Source organism: Lycorma delicatula, chromosome 5, assembly GCF_047948215.1.
Source record: "Lycorma delicatula isolate Av1 chromosome 5, ASM4794821v1, whole genome shotgun sequence".
Classification (NCBI taxonomy): Eukaryota; Metazoa; Arthropoda; class Insecta; order Hemiptera; family Fulgoridae; genus Lycorma; species Lycorma delicatula.
In genome coordinates, this window is record NC_134459.1 from 53,930,051 (window position 1) to 53,951,803 (window position 21,753).

Below are 21,753 nucleotides of genomic sequence, written 5' to 3' on the forward strand. Positions count from 1 at the left end.
AATGAACTGAACATATTTCATATTAGATTGCCAAACTTGGCAAACTGCAGTTGATATTCAACCTTAAAAACATAACTTTCAATTTGTCCATCTCATAGATCACCAGTAAAATCAATATCTTTACTCTCAGAGAAAGCAACCCCGATTGGTGTCTACTGTATCTCAAACAGTCTGCAAACATCACAGCCATAAGAAACAGTGGGATAAATGGTGTAAAAAAAAATTAATATACACAGTTGTGAAACTACAAGCTTGTTATCAATTGGCAGGGAAAATTGACAGCTGTATAAAGATATATATAACTAAAAGAAGAAGAAAAAGAAGAGCTGTTTAAAATCTACGTTATCAGTAAAATCAATTAACTGATTATTTTTTTATAATATTCTAAAAGATTAAATATAATGTGCGACTTAGTTAAATCAAAGATATCTGCATTTCTGTTTATCTCTGCTGAACACAAAGTCAAGATGATTTGTTAACTACGATTTAATAATGAAATGATAGCTAGTAGCTAATATTGAAAAGCCAACAGCATTAAAATATAACTGGTCATAGCTGACTTTAACTATCGACCCTCCACATGGTAAGGCAAGCTCTATCACTACATCACATTGATACACATTAATAAAATGAAATATTTTATAAAGAAATAAATAATAATGAAATCCTCTAAAATGTAAATATTAATACTAAAACGTCAATATTTACATGTTGTAATTTAATGAATATAACATATCTGAAATATAAAAAAAAAACAAATATTTGTTTTCTCAGGTAGAACCTCTAATTGAGGTTTTTAACATTCTTTCATTATTAACCAGGAACAATTGTCAAATACAATCTACTCATTTATTTATTTTTAATCACAACATAAATAAATGAATATATGGAATATTTATTTGTAGCGTATGAAAAGTTTCAAACATAACCAAAAATTTAAATGCAGAAAATCAATGATGAAGCTGAAGATGCTACCCCTCTATGATAAAAATCGAGTTACAAATTTCTGCAGGATATTTTCTAAACTACTTCAAACAATATTCAAAACACAGCAAGTAAAAGATTTGCATTTTTAAAATATTCTATGAGTAAATATTATATGAAAAATCTAATATATCACCAATGTTTACCTTTTAGAGTGCTTATTACCTTAGCTATAAATCCCATAAAAACAGAACATATAAATATATATATGTAAGACGTAAATCAATCTCGAAAATGAAACAACCACTTTCAGGGATAACAAAATCCCCACGCCAAGTTTGAGCAGAATAAACTGTTACATCTAATTTAAGTCCACTAAAATTTAGGTGCTTTTTTTACTCCAACAAATGACACTTCAATCTTCACCAAGATGACTAGCAGTATATTAAACATCATTTCTCTCAGAGAAAGCAATTCAGTATTTCTTGATACTTATATTCTTTTTAGACATATTGCAACCAAAAGTAAGGGGATGGACAAATCATATAAATAAAAATAAAAAATTATGTTTTAATGTTAATAAATCAATATTAAAATAAAAAAAAGAGTTAAAAAGAAAGGAGATGAAGTCAGATTTGAACCAATGTGCCTTCCCCTTGTAAGATCCAAATATTTCATTAACTAAAATTTTATTTGGCTATAACTCTGGAATCAATGAAAATAAATACAACTTATGATATATTTTTGAAAAGCTCTTAATGAGAGCTTATTACTACAGTTAAGAAAAATTTTAAATCCAATTTTTTTTTGATTTTGAGCTTTTTTGGACACTTTTGGTCCAGTCAATTGCAGTCAAAAGGGGAGGTCAGATTTCCATTGAAATCTGAAAACCAAAGAAGTAAAAAAGTACTTTTCTTACAACCTGATAGTTTAGCAACACAAGGAAAATACATCAAGGAGTAGCATCCTACAAATTACAAATAGTTAAATACGATAATATGCTTTAATTAAGTAATACTTTAAATTAATTAATACTTTAAGTATTAATACAATTAAGTAATACTTTAAATAAATCAGTTTTTTGAAAGTAACTAAGTTAAACCACACTGGATGCAGTTTCACTATATACTGCTGACACTTATTAAGAGGTTTTATCATGACAGTTGATGTCACACAAAAAATATATATATTTATTAATTTCCAATATGATTAATCGTTTGATTTATTTTTCAGAGATGTTACATTCATAACATTTGTAAAGAAAAAATGTTACAACAAATAACAGTTATATGTTACCACGATTTTGATAGTTCATAAATATAAAAAAAAAACCTTGCTCTAAATAAAGAAAGGAAAGTCAGTACATAGATAAAAAATTATAATTTTTTATGTGATGTATAAAAACAAACATTACATAGAATTTACTTCTACAAACTAAAAATCTGGAATATAAAGTGCTAAAAATATGGTTATGATAATAACAAAAAAGTGAGACTATTATTTCTCTTTAATTTTTAAAAAGAATGAGATTTAAATATTTTTTTTTTTAAAGGAATGTATTCTGTTACCTCTTGTATAGGGGCAAGCTGTTGAGTAAAGCCTCCCTTCTGTCAACAAACAGAGAAAAACAATACACAAACATACACAACAGTTAATTGTATTTAATGCATACAACATTAATCAACATAAAAACAAACAAAAATATTAATAAAAATTGAATATAAAATCCACATACACACACATGTATATATAGTAATTTCTCTTTACATCTGTATAATGGGACAGCGATTTCAAGAGTTATAGTTTAAACTTAGTGATTACAGGAATCAAAAATAGAAAAAACTTACATAATCACTTCCTTTTCCTTCTGTCAATAATTTATATAGTTTTCAATTGAAATTAATAAGTAAATAAATATTTTATTCAAATCAGGGTCTAATTATACAAGGGATGGCTGAAATGTAATCCACATTAAAATTTAACAGGAGAATAGAAAGTCATACGAAGGGACAGGTTCAGCCATGTTGTAATTTCATTCCCTTACTACTAATATCTAAAATTCATTTTCTGTTAGTCACCAATGTTGAGGAGTCGAGTATGCCTGCTATGTCAATACATCTTAAACAATATGTAGTGGTTGAATTTTTAACCGTTGTCTAACAGCTGTTTATGGTGATAAATTGTTGATCGAAGTACTTCACAATATTTCAATCATACCTACATGAATAGGCAAGCAATAAAATTTTGTGTATAAGAAGCTGGTAAAACAAATATTGAGGATAAGCCTCACAGTGGTCAACTGGATTCCATGACTGATGAGAATCATTAAGAGGAGTTAAATGAACTTATTCAAAATTACCATCAACTGCACTCTGAAAATGGTAATGAGGGGATGGCTCAAAAAATAAAAATAGGTCAAAAAATCAAAACAAAGTGCCTTGATTTTGTCAACAACTTGGTATTGTTAGCAAACGATTACAACACAGAAATTATGTGCCAAAAACTAACACAATTAAAGAAATAAACATAAACGGAAACAAAGTCAAAATAGTAACCCAATTTAAATACCTCGGAGAAATAATAACAAACAACCTAAACAAAAAAAACCTCAATCCAAACAAGAACAAACAAACTAGCTTAGGCACAAAAATTAACCTGGTACACCTGCAGTAAAAAATATCTATCCATAAATGCAAAAATAAGACACTACAACACAGTTATAAAACCGGAAACCACAAATGCAGCAGAAACACTCTTCCATCTGAACGAACAATCAAAGACGACAGACTCCAGAAAATCGAAAGAAAAACTGCAAGAACCTGCATCAACAGAAAGTACCAGAAAGACAGGTAGAAATAAAAGAGGATCTGAAAGAAACTGGCCTTACACTAGAAGATACTATACACAAGATAAATTTAAATAAAAAAATCAAGGATAAAAACACTCGCTTCATACTCACAAGAAAGAAACTCATAACATGAACATTTTCAACACCAGAAATGACACAGAGATTAGAACATATGTAAAAGTATTGGGAGGACTGTGCAAAGCCCAAAAAGTCCCTTCAAAGAGACTTTGATAATAGACTGACTAAAGTGATCATATGCAGTTATATAAGATGGAAAAAAAAGAAAATCTTTTAATTGTCTTTTAAATCAATTGGCGAGACAATTTTTTTAAATAGTTCAGTAATTTATAAAAATAGCAACGGAACCGTAACTTTTATCCTCTGTCTGAAGTCATAGCAGGCGTTCCCCCAATACAATTAAGAGCAGACCAACTGGTGAGAAAATAAGAAGGTATGAAAAAAGCAGAGGCCCGTAGAGGAACTACAAAAAGGTGGCAAGAGCTGTGAGATGCTACCGGGACAGGGTTGTGGATCCAAAAGTTAATTCCTAGGATAGATGTTTGGGTTGGAAGAAAATTGGGAAGGTAAATTATTACCTAACCCAGTTCCTTACAGGGCATGGGGAATTCTCCTCTTATCTCCATAGGTTTGGGATGGCTGAATCCTGAAAATACTGTAAGATAAATGCTGGAAGATCCTAATCAGTGGGAAGCAATGAACAGACTGGTGACTGCGATACTCAAACAGAAAGAAGAGGAGAGCAGAGCATGGGGAGTGGACTGAGAAGGTCAACAATTGAAGAAAAAAAGAAGACTAGTTCGAGCAAGTGGCAGAGGTGCTGATGTCAGATATTGAAAAATCCTCTTTTGTGGTGAAGGGCTGGGCGGAGGGGAGGGCGAAGGGGAGGAGGACAGCTCCCAATGAGGCTGTCATTGGTCTGCGCTTGTGTGGATCAGCAACGGTGATGAGGTACAGAGACTCTAAATCCCTTGAGCCCAATGGCACCTCCCAGAGCTGAGTTGAGAAGAATAGAGGGTCCAGCCCCGGACAGGGAGGTACGGTGCTTCGAAGCTTGTGCATGAGAAATATGAAATGGAAATTTTGTAGCATATAAAATGGGGGGAGGTCCCCTGGGACCCCCAGATGAAAGGCCGAGGCACTACCATTCCACCATGGAGATTGGCTATTTACTTTCAATTCTAATTTCTACCTTAGTAATAAGTCGATGCAATTCGGAATATCTTAATTAAATATTTCAAATCTATGATACTTCTTTTTAATACTTTTATTAAAAATAGTGCCATTTACATATTTTTTAAAGTTGCCCACAAAATTCACATTAAACGTTTTGTTTAGTCACACCTATAAACAATAAATAAAGAGCATTTAAATGTTAAAATGTGCATTTATTCAATATTTTTATAAAAATGTTTTCCTTTTTACATAAAAAAAAATAAAATAAAACTTTTAATTAGACATACAAAAACCTTTGCATGTTTTTGTAATATTGTTAACAGAGAAAATCAGATCTGTATGAATTCTCCAATATCAGAAAACACATAAAAAAACATCAATGTAAAATCTAAACACATTTTAAGTATTTTTTTTTGAATTTATAAAAATTATGAATAATTCATTTAGAGTTACATGCAACATAAAACATAAACACATTTAAAAATTATGCACACAAAAACTAAACAAACAAAAATAAAAAAATAAAATAATTATGATGTACATTTTTTTCTTATTAAAAAATTTTTCTTTATTTAAAAACAATGAAAGTATTTTATAGAAGAATATAAAAGTTCATTTTGTTAATAAATCTAAAAATACACTAATATAAAAATCGCACTACCATATCTATGATTTTGCTTTTGGGCAATCTTTAATTTTTTATATGTACATGTCTGCACAAGCATCACTCGCACCAAGTAGCAGACCGCGCAGCTTTCCCACCAAAACGGCACTGCGGCCCCACCACTCATAGGCACCAATAAAAGAGTGAATTTTTTATTTGTCGTCGACCACCTCCTGGAGAAAGAAGATGGAGGAAGAAAGAGGTTCCCTAGCCAACTCAACGTGGGACCTCCCAGCAGATGCCAACATCTGGGAGGATGCTATCTTCCACCCCAGTTTGCTGGGCTTCAATTGCCCTGGCCAGCAGGCCCAGTGTGGGATCGCTTGGGGAGAACCACCTCAGCTGCATCGGCGGAATACAACCGATGCCAATCCTACCCTGCGGGGATCTGGGGGCCACCAGTGCCAAGCTGTACTGGGGACCCAATTGCTGAGGGGAAGTTTGGTCTGATTTCAATGGACGAGCAGCAAATCCCCGACTACAGTCAAGCCAACAACACCGGAGACCAGCTTTTGGACCAAACAGTTCTTCTCAGAGCTACCTAACAAAATGCACAAACGATTAGATTGCACTATAGCAGAGCTATAATTCTAGAAGAAAAAGTATTAATCGGTCCAATTTGGGCATATGCAGTTTTCACTGGATCTGGATCTTTTTGACATCTAAGGGACTCAAAAAATTAGGTAGAAATTTTCCAGATGTTAATGTTCATACGTACATGTGTGTGTGTGTGTGTGTGTGTTTGGCTTTTGGCCTCTAAATCACCTTATATCTCTAGAACTACTGGAATGATTTTGACCAAACTTGGTAAAATTACTTCTATATATGGAACACTGATGCCATTAAATTTTCAACTTAAAAGGTCAAGGGAGTGAAGCTGTAGAGCAAGATCACCCTCAGTATCTCAAGATTTTGCCTTAATTATAAGTAATATTTTTCTTAAGCACATTTGTTAACAATTAAAAAATAACAATATTTGCAAAATTGCACCTGCACCCCAAAAAATACAGTTGTAAGTTAGTCGTCTGCTATGTTGTGACATCACAGGTGAGTGCGGTAGAATTAAATAAATGAATAATATATAAAGTGTAAAAAAAAAGTAACTCAGTCTGGCTGGGTCTCAAATTCGATCACCTGGTTGACTTAGTACCTGGTGTGTTAAGCCTCAAAGATACACCAGTCTACTGACCGTACAACCAAAATTTGTTCTATATAAGTTGTGAAATTACATTAGTTTAGTTAGTGCCGACCGTTGCTGTTAGTACTGCCACACTCATGCGAATTAAATGCAATATGCACATGCACTTTAGTTAGAATCACTGAATTAAATAAACAAAAAAATATTATATTTAAATAAAATTATAAATATTTTAAATTGTGTGTGTATGTGTATATAAGTCATAAATCAGAAACAACCTACAGTTGTAGGACTTACCTAGAACGTGACTTTAGCTGCGTGACAGGAAATTCCTACAACTGTGTTGTCAGTTTTTTTTTTACATAATTCAATATTTTTTTAGGAGGCTTATACATTTTTATTAAAAAATAAAATGAGCAGTATATATAAGTCCTACATATATTTATAAAAAGACTAACAGTTTATTTATAATGGTATATAAAGGCTGGTGAAATTATTAAAGCTAAGCATTTATTCATAATTTTCTTCTTAAGTATTAGTCTGCTGTGAGTGAAACCTCCAATAGACATGCCAATAGACTTTTTTTTAATTAATTAAAAAGAGATTTTTCAATAGTGAAAATAATAAAAATCAGTACATAATAATTATTTTTTTATTTATAAACAACAAAAAACACAATTAAAATAAACACATGCAGTTGTAAAGTATTGTAATAAAAAATATTTAAAATGATATTTATAAATAATTTAAAAAATATATATACATTGTTTACGCCATTCTGGCATAAAGTTTTCCGTTATTTTCTACGAATTCCAAGCTAGGGTGGGTCCCGTTGTTTTGTTACAAGGAATGTTTAAATCTCACTTTGTTTCGTATTTCTGTGTTTGTCAAATCCACCTGCTTCGACCCTCCCACCGTCATCCTTAGTGACCGCGTCCATTCTTCTATCGAATTATTTTAACTACCCTTTTCATACACCCGTTATTCTTTCGTCCCCTTACTAATACATGCAACATTTCTTGTATTTTACACACACTCTCTCCTGTCCACTACCTGGATCTGGTTTCCCCCTTTTTCTTTCGCCATCTTTTCGGCAGAGTAGATCCAACATCTCACCAGTGCAGTCGCCTATGGCCATACTCTCCTGCAAACTTTGTGGTAATATTCTCATTCAAGCAGAATCTCCAAACTCGTCACTACACATCTGAGATTCTACGCATCATTCTACCACCTCACACTTCTGTATTCCTGATACACCCGTGCGGACTACGCCCAGGATTACATATGTATTCATCGGTACTTGCTTTTACGAGTTCATCTCTGGCTAATATTTGTGTGTGATACAGGCAAGTGTAAATTATTCATTATTATTCATATTAAACGTTTATGTTATCCTTATTCTAGTGTAGCCCATTTTATGGGTTATTAAATGCAAACTATCGTTCTCATCAAATCTACTTTTAATTTAAACACTACTTCAGAATCATAAAACTTATGTGCGATATATTTCATATATTATTATTGATAACAATTATTACATTTCGTGTTGTTCATCAAAAGTTCGTGTTCAAACGTCAGTTACTCAGAGCAAATTACCTTTACTTGAAAGGTTTATTGCAATCAACTCTCTCATTTAATCTAATTTAACTTGTTAATCGCTGAGATTAATTCTTACCTATTCATGCACTGAATTCATATTCTCTTAAATTAATCTAAAGAGAATTACTCCGGATATGAAGTTATGTTTTTGTGCTTCTTTGTAACTTAATACTTTCAAGAAAACTTACTATTAGAATAAATTCTATTTATATTATTATTTATTTTAATGTGTTTATATTGTGATTTAACGCCTTCTATACTGAAATTATTGTAAACAACTCTCTTATTTTTCGACTCTGTTACACTGTGTATTTATAAAGGTTTATTCATGTATTTTTGTATTTAACAGCATTATTCATTTGTTAATTCAGCTGATATATTAAGTAGTATTAAGTATGCTAATTTCATAATTTCCTGTTATGTTTTAAGATTATAATTATAACATAAATTCATTTGGTTTCAATAAAGTCCAATTTCTTTTGGCAAATACTAGCTGTGTGTTTTTTGTTAACTTTGCCCAACATACATTAAAAAATTCTTTGTAAACTTACATAACGACAGATTAAAAAATAAATAAATAAAAAAATAAATGTTAATTTTTTTGTATAAAACACAAAAAAATAAATAACTTAAATACATATATATATAAATATATTGATGTTGTATAATGTGTAATAACATTATTAGTTAAAACTAACAGTTATGATAACATACAAAATAAAAACATAGATTCCATTGACAACGCTTATATAAATACTCACTCGTTTAATATTATATTAAATAACTATTTCAAAATTTATAATTAAATGAATATAAAATGTACACTAATTAGGCACCCTTAGTAAAATATTCACATAAAATTCATCCATTACAAAACGCAAAAAAAAGTTTTTTATTTTTACAGCACAATAGATATATTGTTCTATGCGGTATGATTAATCAAATTTATTTACACAGAAAACTTATTTTTTATATGATATCTAAACAAATATCATTTCAAATGGCACTGCAGAATTAGGGTGCAAGTAAAGCGTTCCAAGACAAATTTTTGTATAGGAAAATATAAGATGTGTATAAAATTGAACATTGAATTCATAAAATAGTTTAAGTAAATTTCATTATACAGGGAAGTGTTGTCATCTCTTTATAATTAATTCAGATGATATATGAAAGGAAATGAAGGAAAATTAGCAATGGAATAAGGAATCCATTGTAATTTAGTGATGACATATTTGATCTGAAAATGATAAACGTAGAAAACAAAACTAGAAATATAAAGGAACTGGATTAACAATAATGATATATCTAATTGAAATAAACAACAACAATTTTATCTATATTTCAATCAAGTTTTTTCTTTTTTTAAATTAAAATTACAGAATTTTTTAATTCTATTACTTAATTATCGTTGGATGGATATACAAAACTAAGAAAATTATTTACAAAAAAATTGTTTCGCATTATTTTCATAAAGTTTTCTTTGGTTGTCAAACACTTTTGCCAACTTTAATAAAAATTCCTAATTTCAACTTTAAAATAATGATTTCAAAATAATGAAATTGTTGTTGTTATATCATTTTCCATTCACAATAAATCTCAGCAAGAAAAATGTAAAAAAAAATAATAACTGAAGCAAATTTGGAAGGTACAAGGGATATCATAATTTTGCTATACAAAATACTTTTTGTTCATCAAAAGATCAGTGTGTTGATGTGTTGTTACTATGAAAAAATTATTCGACTTTATTTTCAGTTTTACAAAATATTTCTTTGTAATTGTACTACTTAGATGACAAGGGTACTGATATTCTTTTTTCCCCTTTGTTACTGTTGACTATCTGGAAAAATCTCATGATGGGTAATATTTGGTAAATTAAAAAAAATCTTCCAGTTTTTCCATGTTCTTATTCAAAGAACACCTCTGAGTCTGATACGATGACTTTGGTTTCCACTCAAATGATTGAGATTTTTTCTGCAAATGTATAAAATAAAAACAAAACAATCCAATTCCTCTTTACTTCACTTTTCAGAGAGTTTCTATTTCTATCAGTCATAATGATGGCATCTCCTGTTATTGTCATTTGCTTTCCTTTTTATATACAAACAACAACTGGAATAATTTTTTTCACAAACCATATTTCCATCATTATGGTACCATACAATGATTAAGTTCAATTGAAACTTCAACTTCTGATGCTACCCTTTTGTCATTTGTCATAATAAATGGAAACAAGGTGTGGCTATTAAATAACGAGATTAATGCTGTAAAATATTTTATTTTAAATTGATACATATTTAGTTTCTATCGCCTTCTATATACACCTCTACTCAATTCCTACAATACTCCATGTGAATTTTCCATTGTTCAAAACAGTGCTGGAAGTCTTCTTCTGTAAGCTCTTTCATGATGTGTGCCGCTTTTTCTTTCACAGCTTCAACGGTCTGAAATCTTGCTCCTTTTAATGCAGATTTGACCTTGGGGAACAAATAAAAGTCACATGGTGCCAGGTCAAGTGAATAAGGCGGATGGTTTAACACTGGGATGTTATACTTTGCTAGAAACGTCTTGACAGACAATGCAGTGTGAGCCGATGCGTTGACCTGCTGAAGAACCCATGACATGTTTGTTCTTCCACAACTCAGGTCGTTTTTCTTATTTTTTCATGGAGTTAAGCAAGGATCTTGAATAAAGACAAGAATAGTTAACCATCAGATTACCAATGTTTTCAATATTTTTATTCGTTTTTGACGTGAAAGGGCAACCTAGGCGTACATCATCTTCAACGTCTTTTCGGCCATCTTGGAAACGCTTAAACCACGCAAAATCCGTTCATGTGATAAGCATTCATTTCCATATACTTTTTTTAATAAAAGATAAGTTTTGGTACCAGTTTTTCCAAGTTTCATATTAAATTTCACGATAATTCTTTGCTCTAATAAAACACTTACAATTTTTTTGCCAAAACAAAAAAACAGATGTTATCCAAACAACAGCCACAGTCAGACTAATATGTCTACAGAAACTGGAATGACAGCAATCAAAAGAGAAGACTACACAACTATCGATTGTATGAATTTGACGCATGCACAGTTCTTCTGTAGCAGTACCAGTCTTGTTATTTAATAGCCATACCTCATATATGCTACCATTATCAGCAATAATAATAACTCAATCCTCCTTACCAGTCATAAACTTACATATTTTTTTTTTATTACAGTTTCACTATATGCTTTTCCAAGCAACATTAATGTCTGTCAGCAAATTTTAAAACTAAAAGTAAAATTTAACATTTTTATTCAGTTTAATGAAGATAATTTCCAACTGTAAAAATATCACAAGCATTTTCTATTGGAGAGGAACAAAAATGTGATGCTGTATTGCATTATAATGAGTGTCAATAATTTTATGAAATTACAAGGCACAGTTCAAAAGTAAGGGCTGATCGGTAATAAAAAGAAAATGGTTGAAAAATTTATTATTTTCAAATACTTTTCTACATAATAACTATTTTGTTCCAAACACATTTGATATAATGAAACAAGCTTCTTCTAACCCACTGCATAAAATTCCAACGCCTGGATCATAGCCACTTATGCACCAAGATTTTCAACTTTTTACGTTCCTCGAAATTTAGGACGCAAGCCAGTCTTTGAGGTGTAAAAGGGAGGAGTAGTGAACAAAAAGATGATAGTCCCTGGGCGTGAGATCAAGACTATAAGATGGATAATTAAAAATCTACCATCCAAATTTTTCAATTGTTTCTGTTGTGCATCACACGTTATGAAAAAAAAACTCCTGATCCCAGCAGTCCGTAAGCTTTAAATGCACAACACAGTTTAGAAAGTGTTTCACAACAGACTTCTGATATGATGGATGTGGCTGGTTCCATGAAAACCACCAAAAAATCAAAAGCACACTTTTTGGTCCCAGAATAGAGTTGCCAAGATTTTCCTTTGAGATTGGTCTTGATTGAATTTTTTCGGTTTAGGTGAATTGAAATGACACTACATGGATTGTTATTTCATTTCATTATTGATGTAAAAAATCTAAATTTCATCACCAGTGATAATATGGGAAAAAATGTGTCTCCTCGTGTCTAAAGCAGCCGACAAGAACATGAGCAGATGTCATTCTGTGATCTTTATAATATTTTCAACATTCTAGGCACCCATCGTGCATACAGTTTACAATAGCCTAGAGTGTCTGTCATTATTTTAAACAATGTTGTCTTTAAAACTTCTGGAAATCTAAAGAAATATTGCTAATTGTAAAACAACAATTTTCTCTCACTTTTGCATACACACGTTCAACGAGATCATCATCTCTGTTTGTCATAAACATTTGAATGGCCTTCCGTACACTTATGATTCCATTGTTTCATTTTTCTATCACTTAATGCGGTAGGCCTGTGTTTCACACAATTGACTGTAAATCTCAGCAGCATTATGTCCTTTTGCGTTTAAAAATCTAATCATTGATCGAACTTCATAACTGGCAGTTTTTGTTACTACCACACTCATTTTAACACACTGTCTTGCAAAGATAAATAACAATGAACTGAGGGCAATGTGACGGTTACATTACATGCCTAATAGAACTACTTAAAGCTACTCTACATATGCAAACCAATCAGTGTTGCAAATCGTTATTTATAACTCATCGGCCCTTACTTTTGAATCATACCTCATATAATACGTTTCAAATAGATGTTTCTGAGAATGTTTTGGAACTAACTTATAAATACACACTGGTACACACAAGAAAATGATGTTATAAAAAAATATTAATTTAGGTTAAACATGACACAAAGGAAATAAATCATTTTTTCAAATAATTTTACTATTTCATTTTAATCCATTAATATTTTTAGACCACTTAATATAATAAAAATTTAGCAAGTGTACATATATTTATACATAAAACACACACAACAGAAATGAAATCTTATTCCTTACAGTTGAAATCAAATCAAATTTATCATTATTAAAAACTAACTTCAAATAAAAACAATAAACAGACACTTTTTATTATAAGATCAACTATTAGGGAAAAAAGAACAAATATTTAGCAACAACTTTATCAAAATTCTTGTATAATATGCGATTCATGTTTGTAACAATAACACAAATAAATAAAGCATCAAATTTTCATAATTTCAAGCCTGAGAACCAGTTTCAAAAAATAAGACGACATTTTGATTTCTCTTCAATATATTTTTTTTAAAACAGTAGCACACCCACACAAATATTTTGCAAGAATACTAATACCAAATAAATGACTTTTACACACTGGAAAAATTATGTAATTTTTAGTTTTAAATTCAACAACGTAAGAAATACAGTTTACTCTCTTATCTAGAGAACCTAAGTTACAGTTATTTTTTTCAAAAATAACAGCAGAAAACAATTTCTGACATTTTGTAAGCATTGATGTTCTATTTTATTTATTTTTTGTACTTTTTTTTATTAATCTAAGTATATACAAGCTCTGTTCAAAAAATAACAAATAAATAAGTGACGTACGGTTAGCAGCATTGTGTTTTACATAACCTCCTCTGTAACCACATGTTCTTGAATTTTTGTTTAGTTTTCATATTATTGTTATGAGTGCAATGTGTTTAAGTGTTAGCAGCGATTTTTGTAATGTGTGTTTTTCAGGAGCAACAATACAACATAAAATTTTGCGCAAAACTAGGGAAAACTTTCACAGAAACTTTTAAAGTTTTGAAACAAGCTTACAAAGATGATACTCCAGGTCATACGCAATGTTGCAGATGGTTTTCATGATTTAAAAGTGGTTGTCAGTCAATTGAAGATGACCCTCGACCAAAAAGGCCTTTGACTTCAACTAATGGCACACGCTCAGAAAATTAACATCTGGTGCGTGCAAATCACCAATTGACTGTTAGAGAACTTCCAGAAAGGGTTAGAATCTCGATTGGATCATGGTGTGACATTAAAAATTGAACATGTATCAAGCTGCAGCAAAGTTTGTTCCTCATTTGATGACCGAACAGCAGAAAGAACATCGAGTGGACAATTGCCAGCAACTCCTTGAACAAGCTGATGAAGAAACATTCATGCAAAGGATCGTAACAGGAGACAAAAGCTGGGTTTATGGTTACGACATTGAAACAAAAGTCCAGTCATCAAAAAATCACACATTACAAAAATTGCTACTAACCAAACATGTTGTACTAAAAAAACACAAAAACTAAACGAGATATCAACAATCCATGAACATGTGGTTACAGAGGAATGCAATGCTGCCAACCATATGTCACTAAATATCTCCACTTGCGTGTAATTAAAAAAGTTCAGTTATTTTTTGAACAAACCTCGTAGTTTTTATAAAAAATGATTATCAAGAATGTAACAAACTTTTCAGCCGGATATCTTCTTCTGATGAAAATACAGAAGAAAGTTCATAAAAACATAGGTGCAGAAACACTTTGTTAGCAAGTGACACCTGGCAAAAGTTTTGCCTGATTTCTGTGCACTTCTCTAAATGTTTTGTTTAAAACTTTTAAATCTTTACCTATTTAACAAAGTTATTTTATACCAACCAAACAAAAAATAGTGCTTTTCACCTCAACCTTTTGTCTTTTGCCCCAGATTTATCAAAAACTACTAAAAATACAGTTCTGGGACTTATTCTTTTTCTTAACTTTGCATGTCAGATTTCACACAAAACGACTAAATTTACCCTTTAATTTGAATCCCAAGAATTATAATCTGCCTTAATTTTACTGAAGGTGCAAAAATCAGGGCGAAATCTCACCAGCCGACACTCAACCAAGAATTTTCAAACCTGTTTATATGAACTTTTTTTCTTTATTTTCACCAGTAGAAGTTCCAAAATTTTGTTACATTTTTCATGAATCACCTTACATTCATTTATTTTTATTCTTGATATACCCGTTGATGATTACTGTTTAACAATTAGATGTAAAACTAATCTTGATTTTTATTTTTACTATTTATTTATTGTTCCACTGAGGCTTACACTCAGTAATATTTACCCTACATATTTTTTTTTAATGATAAATGGATTTTTTGTGTCATGTGAATAAAATGCAAACCTTACTGGGAATCAAAACCGCCATAACCTGGCAAAGATAGGTACCAAGATGATACCAATCTACCAGGGATTGCGAATAGATTTTGAATATTTCTCTTTAGTAGTTAATTTCACACACTATTTACTATAACTCATTATTTACAACAGAAAATAATAACAAATATGTTTATTTTTAAGACACTGAACATTTTCTAAACAAGCAACTGTGCATAAGCAAAGTATTAGAAAAAAGAAACTACATGGTTTCAGCCATCTTTTTAAACTGTAGCTGGTTCTTAGGCTCAAATTAGTGCAAACTAGTTGACTTAATCAGATTATTGCATTATATAAAAAAATAATAGTGTTTGTTATTTTATTCCCTTAAATTTTATTTTTCCTGCAAAATGTATACTATTAATTATAACAGTTAAAATGCATAAAGCACCGTTTATAAATATAACTCCTATAATGGACCAAAAATTAAACAAAAAACAAACAAAGCATTAAAAATCTACAAAAAAAAATCATAAATTAATTTTTTATAAACAGTAAATTTCACCACTACAATTAATATTAAAATTAATAACTACAAGTACATTAGACATATAAATAAATAAACAGACCTGCTGAGCAGCATTTTGTAGGTTCAAAAGAGGTTCACTGCTTCTTTTAAGAAATAATCTTAATTTATTCTCTTTGGGTGGAGGCTCTTTTTTACGTTGTGGACTTGGTGCTTGGTACAACATCTTATGAAACACTCTGTAAAATAACATATTTTTAATTAAAATATAAATAACTAAAATGCAACCTTAAGCAGAATTTAAAAGCTATTATTACTGTATGATAGGCACAACCATTGTGTTTTTTAAATTATTTTTTTAAATCAGTTAATATAACTTAAATTAAAACAAATATATTATCGATTAGTCATTCTCGAAGTACTAGGAAATATGTTTCCATAACTGGATAAAATTATTTGAAGTGTCCCAAAAAAACATAAGCTGATTGCTTGACAAATTAAAAAAAAAATTGAAACTTACCCACTTGTTTCCTATATGTTTCAGGACCTTAAAATTATTATTTTTATTTAAGTAGTTTACCTGTAACGGCCATTTTTGTTATGGTGTGCACACCTACTTTTGTGGTAGTAAGAGTTTATAGAAAAAAAATCATAACTAAAAAACCATTGGTCCTGGATCACTGGTTCTTATTAAAGAAAATTTTTATCAGTATTATTCTCATGAGCAATGAACACAGTAGGAGTCCAGGTGGCAAAGCCCCGTGCAAGACAAGCATAGCAAGTGAAACAAGCTCTGACCAGCTAATAATAAATAACAGATTTGTTTATGTACTATAATTAAAAAAAAAAAATGAATTACTTTTTTCTTCATTTGGTATACGTATAAGATTATGTAAAGTATTCCTGGCAAATGGGATAGCTTTCAAATTTGATGATTTAACTGGCCATAAAACATTATCTGGAAATTTTGAGCATATTGGTCATCAAAAGCAGCAGTAGTCTGTGCTCCAGTTTTGTTTGTTGGCGATATTTTTTAATAGCTTTGTTATTAGGACTTTGTTCTGAAGTAAGTGTTTCAATGTTTTCAACCTTACTGTCACTGTCCAAATCATAATTATTATCACTTCTGTAGCCAACATTCTATTCATTATTATTATTATCACAATCTTCATCACCTCTTTTGTTTTCTAAAATTTTCCTTACATTTTAGTCGGACATTACTCTCCTCACATTTAGTCATCTTTTCAATCAAAAGATTTCAAGGATTTCATTTTCTCTTGGGGGCACAACATGTTATCAGCACCCAGACACAAAATTACTATAGTAAATGATTAAAAATTAAAACACCTATGATCTTAAGTGCGAAATAAAAATAATATTAAAAATCTAACATGAAACAACAAAATTGTTGTTTCAAAACAACAATTTTGTTGTTTAAAACAACTATTAACGTAAGTCAAAAGCCAAAAACAAAATATTTGAATCCAGATGCACAGCCTTAAGAAATCGTAAGATGTTAGGTACATTGTTGCCTAAGATATTTCAGATGTTAGCCCCCAGTTTAAAATTCTGATGTAATGCCGCTTAACAGGCACAGTCTACAAGGTGTGATATACCTTGAAATAAAGAACAAACTGAAGTTGAAAAAAGTGTAATATTAGGAATGTTATTAGTACATAAGGTTTCATATATATATGGTTTTAATGAGGCATGTTGGTTGGTACATGATGTACAATAGCACCACTGTATGTGTTAATAGTGTTCAAGCTTTAACACTTCACTAAATGGACCAGTTTTAATGATTTTTATTTTCTAGAAATAATTCCTATGTTGGTTCCATTGTAAGTTTTCCCTTACAATTAAGTCAAAATTTTTTTTTTAAATGAAATATTACATTGTCTAAATAAACAATTTGAAGATAATTAGTTTTTTAAATTCTTTGTTTTTTATTTATTTGTCATTCAATTATTTCATTCATTTTTTTAAGTATGATTAAGAATTAAAATAATAAGAATAATTATTTTTGTACATAAAATTTATGTATTTCTGTTAGTTGATGTTTTTTATGTATATAATTTGTAGTCAATGAAATAAATTATTAGATGAAATGATTCTCTCTAGTCATTAAAATATTAGCACAGCTCCCTTGTGCATGTCATCAGAATCCACAGAGCCCCCAAGGGAAGATAAATACATTAGATAAGGGAAAAAATAACAGTTAGAAAAGGATGATAATCTACAACACAATTTTGAAATAAGACAAACGAATGTTCCCAAAGGAGTAGAACTAAATTAGTTGACTTGCTATTCAAGAACAAATAATGTCTTGTTATTCACAAGGGACATGTTTTAAGTATTAAACAAAAACAGTAATAACATGAAAAGCAAGACTTTAGTATTGTGGAAGTTAAGGAATTATGTTACTTAATAATATAGTAGCATGAATTTATAATGGTTTTTTTCAAACATGATAGTTAAACATACAGAATGTATCACGAAGTTCTCCCGGGACTTTCATAGCCTATTCTACTCATGAAAATAACAAAAAAAGTTCACATAAACATACATCCTAAAATGTTTCCTCTGCAAACTATGGCTAATGAAAGATTTCACTCAGATTTCAGTTACTGCGGTAAAATGAGGTCGTACTGAAATTTTAGGAAGATAATTAAGGAGCAGAATTACTGATTTCTTATGGATTTTGAACTGAAAAATCAAATAAAATAGGTCCCAGAACCGTACCTGCAACAGTTATTGAGAAATATAGGGTGAAAACCAATAAATTGGGGGAAAGCCCCTGTTTTTTATATTTGACATATAATAAGTTTGCCCAATGGGTAATGACACATAAAAAAAAAAAAAAAAAACTTGTAGAGAATTTATTTCAGAATAAAATGGGGTAAAATAAGTTGAATAAAACAAAGAAAAATTGAAAATATTCAAAATTTATTTAGAAACAGTACACTAGACCAAAGCGTATTATACATACCAGTTTATATTAATTGTTCAAAAATGACACTGCCATTTTTACACATCTTGGCACGATTCTGTACTGCAGAAGTGTTTTTTTTTTAAATTCTTCAGGGATGTCCTTAAGTTTCTCAGTCGCATCCATAATGCAGACAATTAATCATGAGAATGTATTTTTGTTATTTATATAATATTTTTCATCATCCCAGATGGAAAAGTCAGGCAATCTTGGAGGCCAGGTATGTGGACCTTCTTGACTGATTCACCAATTTATTGGTTTTCACCCCTATTTCTCAAAAACTATTGCAGATGTGGTTCTGGGACCTATTCGATTTTTCAGGTCAAAAACCATAAGAAATCAATAATTCTTCAAATAACATCCTAAAAATTTCAGTATTATCTAATTTCACCTGGATAGCTAAAATCTGAGTGAAATCTTTCATTAGCCATAACAAGCAAACTAACTGTTTTAGGACGTAAGTTTAGGTGAACGTTTTCTCATTATGACCGTTTGCAAATATTGCTGTCAAAATAAACAAATGGGTAAGGTAAATAGGAATAAGTCAATTCTTGCTTAAAAAAAAATTTCATAACAGAAACCAATAATTAGTACAACAAATTTATGGCTAAATTACATTTCAGGTAAGCCAGTTTATGATACTATATATGTGTATTTCTATTAGTAGTAATGTTGGATTAGATCTAATGCATTGTAATGATAGTATTAAAAACAGTTCTAAAGCAAAAATATTAATACCTACTTTCCAAATCAGAATGATTGGATGAATTTATGACCGATAACATATCAGAAATCGGTTTTGTAATTGCTGTATTATAAATAACATCATTTAAAAAGCGCACACAACTAATACAATAAAATATACTAATAAATGAAACTTTTACATAAGATAATAGTCTCATAAGCAGACCAAACTTTAGACGCAAACTTTAAACGACATACATAACCTGAATTAACACGTATTTTGTTTTCAAAAAATATCCAGTAGAATGCGGTAAAAAATTACCGCGATTTATAATAACCGAGCATACGATTTATAATAAGGGGCATATGACGTTTAAAATAACTAAGTAATAATGAATATTAAGAATAATGATATAATAAGTAATAATGAATATTAAGTAATAATGAAATACTTAATTATTTTTACAATAATGGAATATTGAAACTGTACAACATCCTATGTAATCATGATTGTTTTAAGAAAATCTGACTACATCCCATCGTTGTAGATCACATTACATAATTTTGTTATCTTCTGAAATCCTATTTAATTCTTAAGTAGTTCTGTTAATGCTGATAAAACTTCCAATTTTGGTTTTGCTGGTCTTACTTCAAGTTTTAATTTTATTCCAGCCTTTATAAGATCATTTGGCTTCCTTTTGAGGAATGTTGTTACTTTATACACTTATTCCACCTTTCAAATATCTTTCCCTCTTCCTATAACACTTTACCATTTTTACTGGCAATTTCTTTAGTGTGTGTACCATTCCTATGCTTATCTCATGTTACTGTTTTTACGTTTTATCACATTAGTTCATACCAAAATGTTCTTTTCTGAATTTTTCACACATGGTGAGACAGGGTGTACAATGATAAACATTGGAGTCACGTTTGAAGCAAATTTGAGACCAATGTTGGACACATTGTAAGGCAGTGCCTTGATCATGACATGGATTCTAAATCTCAGAGCTATATACAATCACAATTTGTATACAGAGGGGTTGTTATAAAAGTATACTAACGTATATTCCCTTTTAAAAATTGACCCCTCCTTCTATTGAAGCCTAGACATCTGTAAATGAATAATGAAATAAATTTCAAAATAAATCCAAAATCTCTTGCATTATCAACATGGGTTAGATCATTGTTATTAGTCGTACAGCTATGGTAAGGAGGATCCCTTTTACTGATTGAAGAAGAGAATAATTCTCTTCTTCAAAAAAAAAAATAATTATTACATTTTCCCTTATTCATATCTAGATCACTTTAAATTCACCAATTAAATACACAATCTGCATGTTCTCAAAACATAATGTAGTCATTCAGTTCAAAAATGTATATATCATTCACAAACATTAAAAACTTTAATTTTTGATAACTGATGACAATTATTTGCAATTAATAAAAACAATGGAGTAATAATTTACTGTGATGTATTATTTTCAATCAGGTAACTATGACAGAATCTCTTGGTGCATAATTTATACACAAAGATTTTGATTTATCTTCAATTAATGATATGGTAGCTGTACTAGCTGGAATCCTATTCTAAATTGATTTATTTTGTCTGTGTCATATTAACAAAATTATGAGGTGGCAGTGTACATATCTCATGAGCAAAGTCAGGATCCTAAATTTTCTTGAATGAATCCTACCACTTTTTTTATCTTCAGTTCCCTACCTCGACAAATTATCAGTTACCATCAGAAATATTTAAAATGATAGTACTCAGTGCAATCTGACACCTTTATTTACTCTTAACCTCTTGGTCAAATTTCCTGGGTGAATGACTTGAGATTTATATTTCTCTTTAGCAATGTTTATTATGTTTGTTGGTAAATTATATTTTTCATGGTTTTCCAGATATTAAAATTTTCTTAAATTAAATATTTAACCAAGATTTTTCTTCTACCTTCACATTCATAAAGCCTATTCTAAATCTCACATCAGCCAACTCTGACTTTCTCACCCACTACATCCAACTTTTTATCTCAATTACTGAAAATTATAATTGTACTGAAAAATGAAGAGATAATAATAAGATTTTACAAGATAGAAGCTTAATCAGAAAAAAAAGAAAGCTAACTGGCTGGGA

At 30.2% G+C, this 21,753-nt stretch overlaps 1 pseudogene; it reads right to left on the minus strand.

Annotated features, from left to right (window-relative positions):
- The window catches only part of LOC142324958 (serine-enriched protein-like), a 44,294-nt pseudogene extending 24,431 nt beyond the window's left edge, over positions 1-19,863 (minus strand).
- Positions 19,864-21,753: the final 1,890 nt, after the last annotated feature.